Genomic DNA, 9,662 nt, shown 5'->3' with positions numbered 1-9,662 from the left:
CTCTTCTTCCCGCCTCCACCGCCCCGGCTGTATTTAATCAGCGTCCCCACCACGGCCTGGCCACCGGCCAGGCACAAACACCACCGCCCCGCCCCGCCATCAGCGCCCCCGGCCGCTATTGGGCCTGTGTCGCAACGCACACCAGAGCCGGCCCCGGGGCGGGGCCGCAGCCGACGATCAGGGGCAGCCGTGGACGGGCCTTACCGGCCGGCGATGATCCAGTCGTAAATGCCGCCCCGTCCCGCTCCGCGCGGTGGGGGTCCGGCCCGGCCCGGCCCAGCCCAGCCCAGCCCAGCCCAGCCCAGCCCAGCCCAGCCCAGCCCAGGCTGTGTTATTTTGCCAAGGAGATGAAGGCTTCCCGGCTTGCGAAGCGGCTGGTCGGACTGTAGGCCAGCAGCCGACTCGGCAGCCCGGGACTTAATTTGAAGGGAACTAGTAGAAGCAGTACGTGGGCTGCCCCTGCAGGGTAAGTGGCCTAGGTAGCATCACAGAAAGTAAACCATCGGTAGATGCCTCGCTGAAAGTGTGGGGATAAAGGCAGTGCAGTGTTGCTTTCAGCTTGCTGTGCAGAATATTTTCCTAACAGTTTGTCTTGACTCCGTGAGAAAGGAAAGGAGTCTGTGCGTGTTATTATTTCCGGTGGATGTCTCGATGCACAAGGCACTTGACAAGTTGCAAAGATATTTCTTACCCAGTTGCATACTTTTTGAAGAAACAACCTGCCCACTGTTAGTTTCATTTTATAACCCCTTTTATACTAGAGACATGGCCAGTCGTAGTGTCCATGCTACTCACTTCATGGATCTCTGTCTCACTACTCCTTGCCATGCATTTGCATGGGATTTTTTTTTTTTGTGATCTCTGTTAGCTTCTCTGATCTTTTCTAGCTATATCCTTTCTGAAACGAGAAAGGTAGGAATGACACAGTGGTCGACAATGTGCATGCTATGGGTTTACAAAGCAGCACATTTATTACCCGTTATGTGCTCTGTTCATCCACTAACGTTTTTTTAACCTTTTATTTGCTCTATCTTACCATACTTGAGCTTAAGGACACTGAAGACAATCATACCTGTCACTAGGGGCCTGAAAGACAGCAAGATTGTATCATCTTAAGGTCGGAATTGTTCTTCATGTACTATTTAAGAGAAGACAAACTGTCACCTTGAACAGCTAGCGTGGTTCCATCTCTCTTGAAAGAGTGCACAAGTGCCAAGAGGTGAAAGCTGGTTTTGAGATACGGGCTTTTGCTCTGTTTCTGTGACTTCTCTTGGGTATCTTTTTGTAGGAAACCACTCAGCTAAAACCTCCCACCCAGAACATTGCATTCATTCATTCTTATGTGAAATAGATACACTTATTTAGCAAACTGGATTGCTACCTTAAATGAAGAACAAGCCTTAAACTTGATGCTTTCAGTAAGATTAAGCCCAGCTCCCGTGGAAAGAGCCTGCTCAGTTCCAGTTTCTCAGCCCAAATATTTTTTTCCTCTTTCTTACGGTGCTTCCTCTTTCCTTCCTCACAAGAACACAAATCCTTCTGAGGAACTAGAGGGCAAAGGTTTTCTGTGAGTGAAGTGAGGCCACAATTTACTGTTTGCTGTGCAAGTAATAGGCCTTTTACTTTTTGGAAGTGTTCTGACTTGCTAAATAGTTGACAGGTGTGGCCTACATCTACACATATCTAATAACTATCAAAGATAAGGATGGTTCAATAGATCAGTCTGAAATGTGATGGTGAAATTTTTACAAGGATTCTGTGTGACTGCCATAACTTGCTATTTCTTCATGTAACTATACAACTTACCTGCATAAAACCTTTGTCTTAGGTTTTGACCAGCTTAAAAAGCTGTTTTGTTTGTTTTGCGAGGAGCAACAATATCTGTATTCTGGTTAACATCTCTGTTCTGGAATGACCAGAAATGCTAGTGTGCAGTATGTTGTAACTAGTCTCACAGCCAAGAAGCTAATAGTAGTGTCAGTTAGTCATAATGACTAGAATAATTTTTAAAACTATAACTACACTTAAATTGATTAAAAACATTTGATAGCAGTTTATGTTTAAAAATAATGAAAATAGAGTTAGTCTTTGTGAAGAAACAAACAAAAAACCCCCCAACAATTCACAACAAAATAAGTGTTGTATGAAAAATAGCTCATATTGTCATGTGTTGCTTAGCTGCTTTCATTTATGACCAAATAAAATTCTGGACTGCACATTTATTTGTTTCCCCACATTTTGTTTGGTTGCTTACATGCAGACTTAGGAATGCACAAATTACTGTAAAACATAGAATACTGTATATTTACCAAACACTTCTATTCAATGGTTTGCATACATATATGCAGTGGGCATTATATATGTGATTAGACAAGTGTTTGAGATAAAATCAAATAACTAAATTATTCTAAGTATAACTTCAGAATCCTAATGTTCCATGAAATTTACATTTATTAGCACTCATTTGAATATGTAGAATTTTATATATGATTATAAGTATTGTTTCTATTGAATGGAAAACGGAGCATAGTCAGTGGGTTACTGGTGACCACAGTTGTGGGAAAATTGCAAGTTTAGATATCTGAAGTGCATAAATATTTACTGTACACAACACCAGTTAGCATTTTAGAAATATGTGACTGCCAATTTCAAACGGTTTACCTAAAATATGTATCTAATCTTTATAGCAGTAGTTTATTCATGTTCTTACTAGATCACCCAATCTGTGTTTTGATTTTGCTATACTGTTTTAATTAGTAGATTCACAGATATGTTTTATAGTGGTAGGTTTTAAAGATTTAAATAAGGTTTTAATGAGGTAAGACTCTCTTCTATTTAATTCCTGTTCTGTCTTCTGGCAAATTTTGCAGACATTTTCATTTTAGTGCACATGACTTGAAAGATCAGCCTGAGGGCTGATCCCCTGCTGGGGAGTCCAAATTAGGTCATGGCCTGTTCTTAAATTACTTCTTTTGCAAATCCACCAATAACGATTAAGGCATCCGATAAAAGTAAGGTAGATAGGTGTGGTATGGCTCAATAATGCAAGGCTACAGTGTCCTTATTTGCTGGCTGCCCTTAAGGAAAAATAGCATAGATTAGATACCCAAGATTAAATCCTATACTTAGGCATAACATTTTTATATCAGTAATAATTACAGTATTTGGAAATAAACTTTCACAATTGTATCCTCACAAAGAGGCCTAATATCTATTTTTCTTCCTCTCAGTATTACTTAAAATTTGGCATGAATGGAAGCAGGATTGGGCTCACAACCTTTTTCACATTCAACTATAAAGTGTAATTATTATTACTGTGTCTTAATCATATTGCAGGAACAATTAGGACTTAAACTGTATTCAGGTCTGTTCTTAGAATATAGGGTTGTTACAGATCCCAGCAAGACTAAAAATATGAATGAGAAGCCAAAAGGTAAAAGTAAGAGTAAAGACGATTTCAATTGTGTGAATTAGTTGTAATAGTCGTGACACTCATACCAGAGGAAGCATAGTCTATAGCCTGAATCAAATTATAGACACTTCACAGGTACTTTTTTTAAATTTCAAGCTTCTACAAGTTTTTAAAATTCTGTCAAGATTAAAAAAAACAGGTCACTGCTAAATACATTTAAAGGAACCTTTCTCTCCATGTATACTTCACATTTTCACATCATGTAGGTGTGAGTTTTTTGTGGTGAACGCTAGGGGGCTGTTGATACATGGTAATCATGTAATCAGAAACTGCCACTTGCTATGAAGCTTTGGCTTCATAAGTAAAATTCCCATTACAAATTCTGTGGCCTTTGAATGTGAACTATTGAAAAGAAAAGAGCATAATGCTAGTATTAGAAAAAGCTCTTTCTCACCAAATTTGAATGCTGGAGGCTTTGTGTGGTCTTTGGTTAATTCAGCTGTACCTGTTAGTACAAATCATTTAGCAAAATGTTCCATGTGTCCATGGCAAAGTCCAGAGATAGGACTGATGAAACCACATAGATAAAAGGTAACACAGGTGTTGAGAGACCATTTGGACTGCTTAATGCAGATGAGATGAAAGACATAAAGGAACAGGTCATGGAAGAACTGTGAACATCAGAAAGGGCACTCCTGCTTACTTTCTTAATTTTACTGAATTCCCAGCTACATTCTAAGGAATATAAATTGAAGTTAAGGAAGAGATGCAACTTGTGAATTTCACATTTATTTTTTGAAATCTAAGCTAGAACTATAAATTAAACCTCTGAAATAAGTATCACAATGTATCTTAGTTACTTTGTGCTAGAGTTTTAGAGCTTTAAATGCTTTAGATGCAAACACCTGATTTTCAAGGTGAAAAGTATTCCCTCTGCAGAGTAATTTTTAACTATGGATTTTTTTACTGTCTTTTATTTTTTCAGAATCACATTTCTATTTATATTGTATTACAGAGCCATCACAATATGAGATGCATTTACTTGAATTATCTCAAGGGAAATGCAGAGCTGTTTCTGAAAATATTTGGGTTTAGATTATATAGGATGATTTTCTTGGAAAAAGAGAAATGTTTAAGGCAATTTACTTCAAGAAAACTACTGATGAAGTAAAATACAAAAGTGGAAATTTCAAAGAAAAATTAGGGGGTTTTCCCCCACAGTTATTTTTTCAGTTTTCTAAATATTTTTGTCTGAAAATCATAAAATAGACCTGATAAGAATTAGCTTGCATAATACTATCATTCTGACAAAGTAGTGTTTTGAATATTTTAGATTCTGAGGATACTTATTTTTATCTCAGTATATTAGTCCAGATCACAATGTTCGTTTGCAAAGAAAAGCTGGCAGGAGACTTTTCCTGATACCAGTGAAAGCTGTACTCCAGGAACAACATAATAAACTACTCATCATATGAATCACAGAATCAACCAGGTTGGAAAAGACCTCACTGGGATTATTGGACTAAAACCTTTCATACTTTTATTTTTGACTTAAGTATCTCCTCATTTTTAAAAATTTAATATGAGTAAAATTTTACTAGGTCTTCTCATAGTTAAGCATACCGATCCTGAGCTCTTTTCTTAATCATTACAATGAGTTTGCAATACCTTCTAGTCTTCTTATACACACATATTTCAAAGGATGATTTATTCAGTTTCTTGAACAGCAGCATGATATGCTTTTCACTTTCTATGGACATGTCTGTGCAAAATTATGTAACTACACCTATGTGATTATTATTGTTATGACTCCCTGAGTATAATATTTTAAAGTCTTTGATTTCATCGCCTCTTTGTACAACAAAAGAGTTTGTACAATGTGTGAACTATATCGTACTTGCTCTTTCCCAGTCTACAGAATTGTTCATTTTTGTTGAGTTCTGTGGACTCTGCAAATACTGTTCATCCAGTTTTATTTATATGCTTAGGAAACAATACATACTCAGATCGATTCTTTGAGCATACTGTGTCACTTTTCACGGTGTAAATGGCTCCAAATTACTCTTCTTAGGTAAGCTCCATATATGCATGACTAGATGCAAACTGGTGAGTTTAACTGTTGTTTTGCTATAGGCAAAGAAGTATTGAATGTTTCTCTGTGTGGTTGTGCATTCAGTAAGCACTAGATGGCAGTGTATCAACTGCTTTAGTTGAGTTTGCTGTCGAAAAGCTGTGTATTAGTTGATTGACTTGGTTTGACTGTTTGGAGAATATGGTGGAGGAGAATTACATGGACTTGGATGGACTTGCATCTGAGATATAGTACTATACAGTTATTATCTATGAAGAAAATTACATTTGCTTAATGTCTTGACAAGTTAAACAAGTATAGATTCATAGAATGATTTAGGTTGGAAGGGACTTTAGAGATCATCTAGTCCCAACCCCCTTTGTCATGCACAGGGACACCTTCACAGAATCACAAAGTGTTCCACTAGGCCAGGTTGCTCAAGGCCCCATCCAACGTGGCCTCGAACACCTCCAGGGAGGGGACATCCACAAACTCCCTGGGCAACCTGTTCCAAGGTCTCACCACCCTCACCGTAAAGAATTTCTTTATAATATCCAGCCTAAATCTACCCTTCTCAAACTCCAATCCATTCCCTCATACCCTATCACTACAAGCCCTTGTAAAAAGTCCCTTACCAGCTCATAAGTATGACTGAAAATAATAATAATCTACACTCCTACATTAAAGTAAAATTATCAGGAAGAAAACAAGAGATGGCTTATGTAAACAAGGAGGCTATTCTAATCATAGAATCATAGAATCAAGAAGGCTGGAAGTAATGTGTAATGGTCCTGCTTGTTCACATGATATATTGTTTGGTAAAGACTGAATGTTGTACTTTTTTTTTGTGTAGGCTGTACACAAAAATTTTATGGAACTTATTTCATTAAGGTTTCATTCTTTGTTGAAGGGTGGAGCTCCATCAGCAGCTTTGCCTGTTGCTGATGGGGACGGTCCAGCTTTCCCCCTGAAATCCCTTCTGCAGATTTCTGCTGCTGTTTGCATCCTGTCTAAGTGATCACCTGGCTACAAGGTGAAATCTAATAATTTCTGATGGCTTTCTGCTGGTTCAGTGAATGGAACCCTCTCAGTATAAAGACTTAATTACCTTATCCAGTGTACAGGAAGCAACACAAGTACACTTGGTTCCATTCACAACACTTATTTGAGCTAGGACTTGCTTTATCTGTGGCACTAGGGATGAATTTGTAGTCTGCCAAGAACAATGCACTCTTTAGTGCTGACTAGATCTCTACTGAATAGAACTCAGAAGCATCATACCATTTACTTATTTGGCTTTTCTTTTCCAAAACTAGGGTTGAAGTACTTAAAGACAGTTTACTAGACTGCATGCCGTATCAAGTCTTTTTGGAAATTACACCATGTCTAGTTTTGGATATTGAAAAATCACTATTATTACTAATTTTCAACTTCATTATCATAAGGTCTGTGAACTTTACAGAATAAATCTTACTCTTCAGCTACTTTCATTAAGTATGTATTAGTGCTTAGTGGTCTACCAATTTCTTACACAGAAGCATAATTCTAGAAAAGACTAAATATTTTTATCCACGTTTAATTGTATTTAACTGATTTTGGTTACAGCATGATTTATTTTTTATAGCAGCTGCTTTGATATCCCTTATTTCATATTCCAAATTTACACATCTTATTTTTTCTCTCTCTGCCTACTCTGCAGTACAAATTCCTCTGCAATCTGGTCCCTTTCTCCTGCACTTTCTTGCTATTACCTTTCATATTATTTTCACATCAATTGCATTCATGTTCTTAGCTAAATGGTTCTCTGAAACTTTAAATATTCCCTTCTTCTGGGGAAAACCAAAGAGTCTCTTCCACTGGAGTTAGGCCTTTTAAGATTAGTTAACACTGTATTATTGCTGATACTGGTGCCAGTGTCTTAGACAAGAGTGTGGTAATAACTAATGTGTACGTTAACCTTAAGTCCTGTCATGAATTCCACATAGGTCCTTGTGAGTTTTTTTAGATGCAGAGGCCTTGGTTGTATAAAAATCTGCTGCCGGATGGTAATGTTGGGATAGTGGGGATGAAATGCATGGGGAGAAAATGGATATTTGCCCTGAAAGATTTTGAACAAGTTTATCTTTTTACATAAATTCCATACATATGTTCCTACAAGTAAATTCAGTAGGACACAAATGCAGTGGGTAACCTAACAAAGTACAGACAGACCTTGTTTCTGTTTGAAGCGATAGGAATACAGAAACCTACTTAAGTCTTCAGTCCTAGTCTCTTCCTTTTCTCTTCCTTTTTCATGAAAATAATTCTAGACCTAGCAGCATCTTCTCATAAGCATTCTGCCCAAATCTTTAAAAGGCTATAACTAGTATACTAGTAGTGTACTAGTAAGAACTTCTTTCATTGTTTTCTATGGCTAAACGTTAATACAGATTTCTTCTAACATGACCATGTCAGCACTGTGCATGCTCCCTTAAAGATGCTTAAAACCCACCATGTATACATGCAGTTAATTGACTTTTACCAGGATTATTTATTCCATTTATAGGATTGTGTAACTTGTAAAACTTGCTAGAACACAGAGCTTTGCTAGCATAGCTTCATTTTCAGTGGACAAACTTCACATCAATATTTCTAGATTGGTAAAGTGCTTCTAGTGTCAATATATCCAAAAGAACTTTGCAATCATAAATTGGCAGCATTCCTGTGGAACTCCCTAAAACAAGTGGGAAAGGACCAAAGGGGCAGTCCTAAACATTATAGGAAATTTCCTCAGTAAAAGCAGTGATTTGAATTGCTGCAGCATAAACAAAAATGGCAGCATTTTCATCATAGTTAAGAAACATAGCCTATTTCCTTTCAAAACTACATATATATGTATACACATACACATATATAAATAACTTTTCCTCTAAAACTTCTTTTCTAAGAGAGATTGGCTCAAGCAGAATCCCATAAAAATACAAACACTGTATTTAAAGGACGGTTAGATATAAACATTGCTATGGTTAGATATGTAAGTTGTTTTACCATAACCACATAATGTAGTTTGGATACCATCCATTTTGTTACAGCTGTTTATGATTCCTGTCAGGATTACCAAAGTACAAAGGCATAATTAAACAAAAAAAAAAAACAAAAACAACAACAACAAAAAAAAACCAAAACCAAAACACCCAAAAACGTATTGTGCCCTGTTTGTGTTTCTTTTAACTGTTCTGCATCACAGAATGTTCAACTAATGTTAAACATTTCACTCAAAAGCCAAAACAACACTGCAAGAAAATCACAGAAGTCACAGACTGGAAATGCTAAATGTTTATTTGAGAATGAATGTTATTAAACAGTTCTGCCCTGTTAACAAGGGGCAGGATCTGCAGCTGCCTACAAGCTTGTAGGATGTACATGCAAGTAGTGCATAAAAATCCTCATGCTTCCAGACAAGTTTACAATGAATTCATAATCTAATGTGGATCCTTACACAGTATTATTAGTAGGAGTTGCTTAGTTTTTATGGATCAGTAATAGCTAAATTCCTTGTCTTACAAATTACATGTACAAGAGTTCACTCCAGGGTATGGAAACCTGGAAATGTGATGTGACAGTCAACAACTGTGATCTAGGCAGGCAGACCTGCTTATGAACTCGGAACTTGCTGATGCAATACCACACGGAGCTGGCTGAATATTCAACTTCAACTTCATAGCATATTATTTCTAGCCAGCTCATTTGGAGCAGACCTGTAAGCATGTTTTTGTTGCATCTTTCAAATGTTTAACAAGTACCTTGTCTTATCCAGCACAACCCAGAAGCAAATCTAGTCATCTCTTGAGAAGAGATTTTATAAGAACAGGCTTTGTAAGAACAGGCACTATTAATTGCAAGTACTTAATTTAGAAAAACCACCATTGGAAACCCATTGAAAAAAATCTTAAGTGTTCCCAGATCAAGTATCACAGTTTAGTGAAAGAGGATTGGTAAACTGGGAAAATTAAACCAGCATTTTCCAAGTAAAGAATATTATTAGAGACTAGCAAACATGAATCACATAATCATAAAATGTTAGGGGTTGGAAGGGACCTCAAAAGATCACTAAGTCTCCCTGACAAAGTAGGATCACCTAGGACAAGCCGCACAGGAATGCGTCTAGGTGGGTTCTGAAAATCTCCAAAGAAGGAGACT

This window comes from Indicator indicator, chromosome 8, assembly GCF_027791375.1.
Source record: "Indicator indicator isolate 239-I01 chromosome 8, UM_Iind_1.1, whole genome shotgun sequence".
Classification (NCBI taxonomy): Eukaryota; Metazoa; Chordata; class Aves; order Piciformes; family Indicatoridae; genus Indicator; species Indicator indicator.
The sequence above is the reverse complement of the archived record's forward strand: the minus strand, read 5'-3'. Positions refer to the sequence as shown.